This window comes from Drosophila virilis, chromosome 3 (genome assembly GCF_030788295.1).
Source record: "Drosophila virilis strain 15010-1051.87 chromosome 3, Dvir_AGI_RSII-ME, whole genome shotgun sequence".
NCBI lineage: Eukaryota > Metazoa > Arthropoda > Insecta > Diptera > Drosophilidae > Drosophila > Drosophila virilis.
The window spans coordinates 19,230,170-19,242,652 of NC_091545.1; the positions used below are offsets into that span (position 1 = coordinate 19,230,170).

Below are 12,483 nucleotides of genomic sequence, written 5' to 3' on the forward strand. Positions count from 1 at the left end.
CTACCTGTCTTATCATATGGACAGACAACTTTTCAAGCTGCAGGGTATCGTATAGTTAAGCACATTTGCTTTAAGAACCTCACACATATGCACTTGGACAATCGCTGGTCGAAGTCAGCTATCAATATCGCTTGATCTAGCTGATAATATTTCGTTTTTAACCACATTGTCACTATAAGAGGGAAGCTCGTTCAATCTTTTAATTTTAGAATTTACAATATTTGATTATCCCATGAACGGAATAGACCGATATTGTTTATACCTTCTTAAACCTTCACCTGTTTGTCATTTATCAAAGGTAATGTCTATATCTTATCGCACGCAGTTTGGTGGTAACTGCCGCAGTAGAAGCATTTATTGATACCAGGCTGACAAAAAGTATATACTTATATATATATATTCCATCTATGTATATATAGTATATACATATGTAGAAAATTACGTGGTTTGATTTTGGGTTTTTACTATTTTTTTTTCGTTTTATCAGCAATACGCCGACACGTTTGACGACCTTTTACACCTTTTTGGACTGCTGTTTGTTTAGTGTCAACGATGCAGTCTTCAGTTCGAGCATGGTGATAAGTAGTCGGTGAAGAGAGCTACCTTTTATTGTAAATTAACCCCAGCAGCAACCATGTGCAACATATAAATATCTGCCGTGATAATACAGAAACTCTCTTTATGTACAACCTGTTGGCCCGATTCATCATATCTATGTGGGGCCTTAGCGTTATTCACTTGGCGCTATATATCCGTGGCATATTCGTCATGAGGTCGTCATATCTCTGTGTATGTATGCGATATGCCATAGTCGATGTTTCCTACTATCGATAAGAGCGGCCAATCCAAATCCAGTTATCTGCTCCTCACACACACACAAACACGCGTGTTTTGTCAGAAAGATATTGCCTGAGTAAAAGGTAAAGTAAATAAAAAAACTGTCGTCAGATAAGGCATATCATATAAAAAGCGATATCTATGAAAATATGTCATTATTTCGTTATTGAACTCCGAAGTGTTTAGTTCTCTGTTGCGTGTTGCCTTCCGTCCATATACCTTTTATATGGCATATATATGCATTTATATATAAACATATATTGAATTCAACCTATATTGATGATGTTCGGATTAAAGTGTAGTGTGTTGAGTGTACGACTTAGAAAATGCACAGTAGAAGTTTTTCCTTTGTGTTTTTTTAATGTTCTCTATATATTTTGATCGGTGTGGATTGGCAAGTAGAATAGCAGGCTTATCACATGTACAATTCAACCTAGTGTGAGATTCTTCTATTCTACTTTCGACAAACACCAGCTAGCGTCTTTTTCATGAATTTCATGAACGAATGCTTCCAACCGAACGACAACCACAGTAAGTTTACAATAACTGGCTTTGACTTTGGTATATATGTAAATCGCATTTTGTGTGAGTATCTTATGTAAATAGAACATAAAATATTTATCTTTGGCGGCATTCGCTTCATATCAGCGAAACGTTTGACTCATGCATTTCGTATGATAATGATGTGAATGGGCGTGGCTGGAATCGGAATTCTGAATAGGGTCGGTACACGAGATTGGCCTTTAATAACATTATCGTAAATGAGGTATCAAAAGTATTTAGCTCTCTGGAGAGTAAAGTTGTAAATCAAAAACAAACATAATATTTGTTAAGAATCTTTGACTGATCGACTTTACGCACTCATAACGCAATATAAACATGTGACATATCCGATCTTATCGATCCAGTGATTTGGGTTAGAAAAACACATAACACATCCAAGTTTTATATAACCACGCTTGTGAAATCAATTTCCCGCCGCACGTATAAAGATAAGAAAATTTTTTGCTGTGCTTCGTATTGTTGGTTGACCTCACTTATTTTATAGATCAATTTATAAGACTTCGATAAGAAAATCCACTTGAAATGTTGGTGGTTTTAAGTATTTGCTATTTTCGTTACTGTTGTGTTAGTATCTTCTAATAGTGGACTGGTTATGTAAGCACATGGCTTTAGGACTATGTACCTAAGTAATACTTATGTTTGCCAATGAATATTATCACCTTATATGACATAAATAATTGCGCCCAAGTTTGCACTGCTGTCACGAAAGAAATATCTATCATAAGGACAGTTTTGTTATAGATACGAACCCCTCATATTACAAATGTTTAAGTGCCTATATCCCTGTCATTTGTCTGTCTGATGCTGCTGCTGCCGTTGCTGCTAGCTGTCGCATCCCCTTTTACTCTGACTGATTCTACCAGTCAACATAATGAAAATGCAATTAATTTTTTCCAGCAATTTCTTTTTGCTCCCCCAAGTCAAAGCTGACACCAGCTCCAACTCTAACGCCAGCTTTGACTGCGATCCCGATGCTGTTGCAATATTATGACTCCTGCTGTTTGCTCTGACAGCCACCCGGGCAGCCGCCGGGGCATAGAAAAAAAGCTGATGTTTATTGTGAAGCATTTTCTATGACGGCGGCACAACGATTGCAACAGCAGCCTGCTGCTTCTGCCCCAACGTCCAACCTGCTCCTCCCTTCTCTTCAAACTGCCACTGCCGCTGCCGCTGCTGGCCGACCATTCGCATTAAATGAGGAAACCAATTATTCGCGCTTATAAAGATTTACCGCCACACACAGTTAGACAGATACAGCTGCAGCTACAGCTACAGTTAGATATAGAGATACAGATACAGATACGGTAGCTGCAACAGATACTCACCCAGGCGTTTATATGCCCAGTTAGCAGCATTCAACTGACACTGCCAGCCAAGCCGTGCCTTTGTTTTATTTTTGCTCTGCTTTAATGGAGCTTCCCCTTGCAGACGGACTGATTAAAGCTGCCAAATTCATCAGCCTGTAATAGTCAGCAAAGCTTGAGGAGTTTGGCAATATTAAATTCCCAGCTATTCTTTGCGTGGCTAACTCTGATTTGCAATATAGAAGTAAGATATAAAAAAAGAAGAGGAAAACCCTAAGTTTTCAGAGTTTTCTTTCTGTTAGCTGACGGAGCCGTTTCTTGCCTACATTCACATTTACGCCAGGCACTTATATTTAATGCAACCACAATTTCCGGTTGCCGAAAAGCGTTTTCATTATAATTTAGCACATTTTTTACGTTCCATTGTTAAGCAATTGCTAGCCAGGCGGCCAATTTTTTTGCATTAACGATCCTCACAAAGCCTATTTGATGGCCCACACTACCCGTCTGCTTCGGGCATAACTTGTCATTTGTTCGGGACGCCCTGCAGTGGCAAAATCAGAGCGAGAATTTGCGCTAAAATTACCTTTCATTTTGTCATCAAAAACCACTTGAATGGGCGCCAACGACTGGGGCAGCGGCAAAGGCAACTGTTGCCGTCTATCCTGGCCCTGTCGTTATGGGGCTTGCCCACAGCCGCAGCAATTACAGACGGTAATGTCCAGCCCCCTTTAACCGTAACCCTGGAAAGGAACGTCTTTGCTTTAGCTTAAAGCTTTTTTAGTCTTGGCATCCGGCTTGCTTTTTGGTTTTGGCTTCTCATTTGCCTTTGTATTGCATTTCTTGAAACCGAAAGCGCATTGCCCAAGCACTCATTACTCCATCGGCGTTTACCCATTGCCCAGGACCGAGCCCCAAAAGAAGCGTTAAATTAAAACGTAAATACCACTTAGCCAGCTATAAAGCAAGTGGCCAGCTCCAACGACTGGAGCTGGCTGTAATCAGTCGGTAATTAACCAGACGACGGACGGCGTGCTGGAGCGTACAGGTGAGATCCAGGCACCTTGAAATTGCTTAATTTGTATGAGATCATTTAATCTGTGTGTCTCTATTTAAAGAGTTGAGGCTACGAAGAACTGCTCTTGCATGAGTCAATTAATCTCAGTGTAGTTGCAAACTTAAAATGACAGCTCCGTGCAGCCACCATACGACACTTCAACTATTCTTTATAATCTTTATCTATATCACATAAACTTCATTTCATGCTCTCCCTCTAGTAAGGGGCAAGTTTTTGGCACAGGCTTCCAAAATTGTATACGCCAAACTATAAATAAGTTTCTAAGCGTTCATTTTGACAGTTTCATCCACAGAAAACGTGCAAAAAGGAAAAAAGCGTACAGCCTCCGCCTCATTCTGGTTTTTTTATACCCTTGTTTTTTGGCCCTTTTGTTTAGGCAACATGGGGTCGTATCGCAGTTTGACTCTTTTTTCTGTTCCATGTGTCTTTGGGAAAATTGCAACTGCTGCACATTGGGCAAAAAATTCTAAACTGCAATAAATTCATCAAATGTGCAATGGAACATGCTGTAATGTCACACCCACCAGAGCACACCATCCCATCAACCGAATGCAGGTCCCCGGGCACGTATGTGGCATGCGGCATGTGGCATGGAGTGTCCGCCTGCATCAGCATACTCCATTAAATGTGCTCTGCCTGAATTGGGTGATATTTTGTAGGCAAATGTGCAATAAATTGTAAATGTTTGTGAAGAGCTGGTCGGAGTGCAGATTCTGACGGAACCGTCGTACTGCTGAGGTGGGCGGCAGCTGTTCCGCTCTAAATTTGTGACGCCCCAACGAGCTGAGTTGCCCGTAAAACTTGTCCGCTGCACGCCTGTCAAGTTTTACAAGTGTTGTGCAGATTGTTTTTCGCTGGGGCTAAGCTAGGAAAAATGACGCGCTTGTTTTAGAGCTGCGATAACGAGACTAAAAATATGCAATTTAGTGCCTCTTAAAAGAACGATAAATGCTAAAATATATCATGAGTTAACCGGAAAAAATAGGCCAGTGATAATATGACCTTTTATTATTATAGTATATATTCCAAATTAAAATAGATCAAGACAACGCCTTCTTTCATCTAGACAAATTAACCTCTGCAAGGTGGAAAATCTTGCAAATTTTTTTAAAAATTGATCGTTGACTATTGAATTGCAAATCAACTGAAGGGCTTCTACGAAGATCGATAATTATTTATTGTATTTGGCCACTAACAAATATTCATGGTGGCTGTAAATGGTTTGAAAGCGAGTATTAGGACGTATTCGACTTTAAAATTACGTGTTAAACTTAGACAAATCAAATTTTTATAGATAGTTCTTACAGTCTTCTGAGTTTTATTCAATAAGTTGAGCGCGTTCATGCAGATGAATCGATATAGATCAATTGACTTTGGTTCTGGGGAAAATAAATGTTTTCTCGACTTTTAGCTTAGCTTCGTGCATTTTCACATACATGATTACCTTCCACCTGGGTAGAGGCTGTTCTCAGAGTTCCTAAGTGATTTTGTAACAAGTGCCTCAATATTTTGATTGCTCTATTGACTTGGCTCTGTGGGCCACCAGACAATTGCCTTCACATGGCCAACAATTGAAGCCTCATTTATGTTGTTATTTGCAACAATAGTGTGCAACCACGCAGCAAATTTTTACCCACTGCACGTTGGCTGCATTCAATTATGCAATTAATATATGACTTTCGTGTAATGCAATTAAAAGTCAAAAGCGTTGGGTCGTCCAACGATGGCCACGTGGCTTAAAATTCTGCTGCATGTGCAGCTTTTCATCCCACACTTACACTTTCATACACGCAGACACACAAATGCACAGTGCAATCAGCCTAGCACGCTGGTTTGATAGGTGGCGCAGAGGAGCACAGTGAGTTTGTGGGATTCATAAAGTTGCCTAACGCAGCAGAAAAGTCGGCAGACAGGCACAGATACACACATATTGAGGGCGTAATTTAGCTATTAAATCGCATTTTTATTTGGCAGCGGCGCAGCAATTCGCAGTCATCGAATCTCGTCCTCTGGCCTCAAGCATTGCAATCCCTAGACTCACTTGTGTAGAGGCAACCAAACCCTGCCACTTGCTGTGGGTAAGCAAGTGCCCACGTGCTCAGTTGCTTGTGGAAACATTTTTGCAACGTAACGGAAACGGAAAATGATTCTATTGGTCAGTTCGCAAGTGCACTGCGCCCAAAAGCATGCAATCCAAAAGACTTAAATGCAGATTGCGTCCATTCCATTTTGGGCAGTGTACGAGTACATTCCACAACAGCTTGACACAGTGGAGCGTTAAATTAATCGTGGCAGCTACCCAGCCATTGCGACCAGGCAAGGGACGAGTATTACAATGGGGTTCGCCGCCAACATTTTATTTTTTTTTGACTTTACGGAGTTGTCCATATGACTGCTTGGTTCGCTGAAATTTTTGGTCTTTTAACTGGGTAAAAAAGGGTGTGAAGAAGTTGAGCTTATACAAAAAGTAGGCAGATGGATACTCCGTAGAGTTTATGAATTTGTGGTCATATTCAACAGTCGAGCTGATTTCGCCAGTAATAATACATATGTCATAGTACATCTTAAATGCATAGTGTTGCAGATCATGCGGGATATCTCACAGTCAGGTAGTCTCGACCAGAGTTTTCTTTTTGTTTTCGTTCGTGCTTTTCCTATGGGTAACATCCGAATTTAAATTATTAACTTAAGCAGACATTAATTTTGGCCGAAAATAGCATCCATTGGGAGGTTTTAATTGTAAATAAATGACTGCAGTACAATATGCAAAAGTACATGTTTTTCACATTTTTTTTTGCTTGCATTTTTGGCCAGTTTATTTTTTGGTCAAATGTAATTGCAGAAAATACTTGAAGCTACGAAATTTCGATTTAATTCAAATTGTTCAGCCTATTATCTAATTTAGTGGTGAAACCAATTAGAAGCCTTGAAAACTACCCCAACCTAAAGAAAACCGAACCACAGCCTTGACTCTGCCCTGCACCGGCGCATTTTAATCTCAGAGTGCAACCACAGGCACAGACACTGACAATTAATATTCAAATTTATTAGCCACCTATGAACCGAGTGTGTGCATTATCAGCAGGCACTCCACAGCGTTGATGACGACAATGCACAGGGTTGAAGCAGGCAAGAAGGGCAGGAGCATAACCAGGCTGCCTGGCTGTCTATCTGGCACGCACATGGGCGGCACGGCCCAGAGATCGGGGAGCAGAGAGCACAAAAGTATTGGCGACAACTGCACGATGGGACCTAAGGGAAATATTTCAACGGCTGACCGGCTGTCTGGTCCGTGCCGGTCGTGTCACTGCGCTTAATTATTTGCATATGATTAGACTTAATGGTCGAGTGAGCTACTCTGACTGGGGGTAATCACACGAGCCAACGCCGCTGCTGTGTAATTGTTAATGATGATTAGATTCAATTTAGGGCATCATTAGTTAGCTGACGACGCTACAGTTGCCGCTATTGTCGGTGCTCACTTCTCCGACCGAGTCACTTTAAATTTATGCCAATGCCGCAACGTCAGCAGCCTCATCCACTGACAAATGATGCGGGCAAAGGGCAGCTAACGGTGGGTTGACGTTGACCCAAGTGGCTTACGTGAACGCTGGCTGGTAAATTGCAACGTGACCTGAGGCCGCCGTCGAGTCTGAGGTTAATTTCGCAAAATTGTCGAGTCAACGAGTAGCTGGTAGCTGCCCCAAGCTGTGAAGGTTGAGGAAGCTGGGGTGGGGTCTCATGTGAAGCTGCTAAAATAGTTCAAAGTGTATGCAAATGTGAGGCATTGTGTGGTTTTGCCGGAAGGAGACCGAAAGGGAAGGAAGGAGATGCAGTCGCGCTGGTCATCTTGTGGATTGCTGTCCATTGTGCGATTTTAATCACTCTGAAAGCGTCGACGAAAAAGTCAACTGACTGGTTGTTCATGCTAATTGCTGTGGGCGTGGTCGAAGCTAAAAACCTCAAGCGGTACAAATAATACAATTGGGAGATGCTATTTCTTCCCCTATCATAAAAGTTAATCATGAGTTTATTTGTATTATAAAAATAATCTTTTTGATTTGTTCTTACTTAAAAATTAAAACGAAATTCAAGTTGTGAAAATATTTTTAATGAAAAGCCCAAATTATTTTATGCAACTTTCGTTCAAGTGAAATAAGAAGAAATGAAAGTGATTATCGAATATGAAATACCCTTGCTGAGACCACGCAGATTCTCGACATTTTTTTTTAAAATAAGATGAGATAAAAGTTTTCGAATATAAAGCAGAAAAATCTTTCTTGCAAGATTAAACACCAAAAATCTGCCAGAATGACAGACGTGCTGAAGGACGAATTGGATTATCCCGATCAGGAATATATATACTTAATATGCTTGGCAATGTCTCCTTCCATTCTGTGCCAAAGTCCCGACAATATTATGACACCCCCTGCCAGGGTATCAAAACAAAAATGTTGCTAGATGGTTTAGTCCCAAACCGATTCTGCTCCACTTGGCCAAGGCTGCTGGCAATTTGCCTCAGTTTCAGTTTATTAACGCAAATTTATTGCAATTAGCGCTGGGAAATTGCAGCATCAAGTGGGGAGCATCCAAAACAAAAAAAAAAAAAGATGAGAATAAGTTTTGGAGGGTGAAAAGTTTTTAATTTAAGCAGAGCTTATTATCAGCTCCGCGCATAGCTTTGAATAGGTGTGGAAGTGATTAAAAAAGTTCTGCCAAACCGATTAGTAATGCAAAGTTATGCGCAAATTTAATTGCATTTGTTGTTTGCATAGATATCAGAAAAAAACTAAAAAAAAAATTCGGTAGGTTTCAACGAACAAATGTGCGCACAATTCTGGCTTTATTCAAAACATACCCAAACATACCCGTAAAGTGAAGCTGCAATAGCACCTTTCAAGAAAAGAAATTGCTCCTCCGAAAACACTAACCATTCAGCCATGAAATTAACAACGCTCTCAAAAATATTGCAAAATGCAAAAATATTGCTCAGACTTTCAGGCAGTCACGTTGTCGTAGCTCTAGCGAGGACACTTTTTCAGTTACTTTTCCTATTACTATATATATAAATATTATTTTTTTTTTTTGGTGGGCCAGACACAAAGGAGCGACGAGCAACAAATTCTATAGGTATTTAAATGAAAATTATATGCACTTTGGCTCAAGTTAAGTGCAGCACCAAAGATTTATGGTTATTGTGTGTTTGAGTAAGGCTTCGTCGATGAATTGGAAAATATTTGTAGATAGGATTGAGTTGGCGTGCCACTCGGCAGCAATTGACTCTCGATTAAGCGAGGGCAGCGCTCCCTTCCTTATTTCAAATGAGATTTCTTATCCCACTTGCTCACAGCTAGACCAATTAAAATCCATACGCAAGCAATGCAATCAGCTTGCAGTAATTTTCAAATCATATTTCATATACTCCATACGCCAACATTTGTATTTGTTGAAGCTTGCCCACCTCAGTGGCCATTGTGCGGCTGACTGGCAGGAAAATAAACTTGTTGGGGCCACACAACAACACACAAATTGCCTTAGGGTGCACAATTGGAAGATTTCCAGACCATGTCAGAGGGTGCTATCATTTCTTCCAGCAAATTTGTAACTCACTGCAGCAGACAGTATTCTAGATTAGGACAAGACTCTCAGTCTAACAGTAAGAGATATCGTTCGATTGGATTAACAAAATTGTATTAAGTAAACTCCAGATTATATAGCTGCTAAATTGTTATGTTTGTTACAGGGTATTGAGCATTCGGTGTCTCAAAAATTTCTGTTCTTTCTTGTTTTTTTTTTTACTGGTTTCTCAAGTGCTTTTTATGGCAAATGGAAAATTTGTGCTGCCATTGTGAGTGTGTGTGTGTTGGTCTGCGGATTGCAAGCTGCTGTACTCGAGCTCTTTTCATGGCAACATATGCGCAAAAATTGACCACGACTTGGACACTTAGCCATCGGCACTTGACTCTGTAGGTGTACCACCTACGTATATTGTATACTTGAGAGCAAATAATAATGCATTAAAATAAGAATAGCCCAACTAGAAAATAAATGAGTTAATATAGACAGACAAACCGACCTACAGCTTAATCGACTTAATATTTCTTTAATAAGCATAACATTTTAATGCCTTCAGTTATATACATGTGTGGCAACTTAGTTCTATCAAGCTTGTCTTTGCTGGGCTCGCGGAAGCCAAGTGTAAAAAGAATCTACGGAACATTCGAGTGTTCAAATTATCATAACAAAAAAATGCCCATTAATTATGTTCCTTTGTTTTACACTGTGATGCAACACTTTAAGCCTGCTCTTGCTGTAATTCAAGCAACGCAATTCGAACGCCTTTGAGAACTTGAACAGCTGTCAAAAAACTTGTCTCGCTTCAAATCGAATTAAGTTCAATTACATTTTCTGGGGTCTTTCCGAGCCCCAGTAAGGGGCTAAACTGCTGCTGACGAGCTGTTTCCAGTCTTTATTTTTCTTTTTTCGTGGAAATGGAAATCAACTCACAGAATAGAGGACATGTTACCGAGCATAGTAGACAACTCATCCATTCACCAATTTACACACAAGCACAGACACAACACACATGTGTGTAGAATAGGGTGCTCGTGAAAAAAGGTGAGCCAAAGTGTGAAAACATTTTTGATTCATTAAAAATTTAAAAAGTTCAAAGTGTTTTCAGACGAGCTGTGAGTGAGCTGTCTATGGAAATGGAACTGCCAACTCGGTTTTTGCACCGACAGTCGAAACATTTGCAACTGTGAAGCTTTAGTCACATTTAAGCAGGCTGGTGTGTGCCACATTTGGACTTTTCAATTTTTAAGGGGCAAAGTAACATGTTGAGAGCGTATAGTGGGTGTAATTAAGATATATATTATAAGCTATACGTTTATCCTTATCTCTATCGGCCCTCTAATACGAACACAAGCTAGACGAATCGAAGCATAGCACTGAGCACACACAATTAGGGCCTCAGCTCTTAGTCAAAAGCACCACAAAACTTGTGAATCACCGACCACTAAACTAGACCCAGATGAAGCACCCCTCAGCAACCATTCACTGTGGTGGCACTTGTCACGCAAATGTGACCGGAAATTGCTTGGCATGAAATGCGCTCAGAAAGGATTTCGAGGGCAAAATTATTAAAACGTTGCTTTTCATTTGTGGCCAAGTACTCACAGAAATTCATGCAAAGGCGAAGACAGCTTGAGCAGCAATTGCAAGACGCCTGTGAGTGAGCCAGAAGGGGGTTGGGTCTGGAACAGGGTCTGGGATAGGAACTTGGCTTTGATCTGCTGTCGAGATTTTCGGCTTGCCTTCAAACGAAGTGCAGCCGAGCGGCAATAAGCACACCTGCGTACATCAAGACGATGGACGATGTTCCTGCTTTAGACTCGCCCAGTTGTCCTGTCGGCCTGTCGCTCTGTCGCCCTGTCGTCTTGTCGTGCTCGATGGGCCTGTAAGCAACGAGTGAGCGAATGAATGGGCGTTGTCACACTCACAGCTCACGGCTCACAGCTCAGCGCCTGCAGCTCGTGTCCTGGAGCTGTCCTTTTTTGGGCTGAATGCTGCCGTCGAATGCATTGAAGCATGTGACAAAACGATAAACACATTGCGGGCGGGTCCTGCCTGCATTGTAATCACTTTGACATTTATGCATATCGAGCAAAAGGCGAAACGACAGTGCCTTCATCAGGCAGACGAGGGACGAGAACGAGGACGACGACAAGGAGTGCTCTGTCCTGCTTTACGCTCATTCAGATGTAGCATTTTTAATGATGTCCAAATATTATAATATACATCGTTTTGCCATATCTGCTTTCAGTTTCTTTTTATTTTTATGCTGGTCTGATTTTCATTTCATTTTAAATGCAAATGAACTAAATACGCATTTATCGTGTATCTTGACGAGGCATCTCAGCCTCTCGTTCTGTTTTCAGTTAGTAAAATGTAACTTCAAAGCGCTTTGAAGGACTTATTTGATTCGCAAGCATTTGTTTAGTCAGTGAAAGTTTTTAATACTTGAAAAAGGTACAAATTTGTTTAGCTTGAAAACAGGGAAAAGGAATATTATATAACCGAATCCAGTTACTCAGATGTTACCTTAATTCCATAAATTATATGCATACTCTTTATTATACTTATCCTATTTATTTTTACCATTGTTACTATCATTAAGACCCTGAAGGCAGAGTTCCTGCTACAGTCTCTGTCAAATACGAACAAGCAATTTGACGCTAACGCCCTCTGACAAAGACCGTGCCTAACATAATAAAAGGGCGCTAAAAACAATGTAATGAAATAATTTCCATTGTTAAAATGATAACAATATATCAAGCAGACACTGCCACCAACTCCGATTAGAACCGAAGCTCCAGCTAAATGACATTAACAATGCTGGCAGCAGCATCAGCGACAACAACCACACCCACATCAACAACAAAAACAGTGTTCAGCGATGTTGGTTGCGGCTCTCTTGACAGTTTTACTGGGCTGTGGTGGGTGTGAGCTGCAGTTAAAGGCTTGTCTGCGTATGCTGAGAATTGTCTGAAGCAGCACATGTTGGAGCTGACAAAAAACCAATTTGTTATGCGCTGTACAATTTAACGGCTTCTGATTCGGTCAAATTGGGTGGCTGCATCTAGAAAGTGCAGCGCAATGTGGAGCGGCACTAATTGCGCGTCTCTCAATGCCAAACAC

The 12,483-nt window shown here is 40.8% G+C and overlaps 1 protein-coding gene and 1 long non-coding RNA gene across 2 annotated transcripts in view; one reads left to right on the forward strand and one right to left on the reverse strand.

Moving 5' to 3' along the window:
- The window catches only part of LOC6622393 (uncharacterized), a 73,544-nt gene that overhangs the window by 50,716 nt on the left and 10,345 nt on the right, over nucleotides 1-12,483 (forward strand). The window lies entirely within an intron of this gene.
- LOC116650608 (uncharacterized) lies at nucleotides 587-3,030 on the reverse strand. The gene is made up of 2 exons (XR_004303615.2): nucleotides 2,727-3,030; nucleotides 587-909 (listed from the first exon to the last, which is right to left on the reverse strand). It is a non-coding gene; the product is annotated as an uncharacterized lncRNA (long non-coding RNA).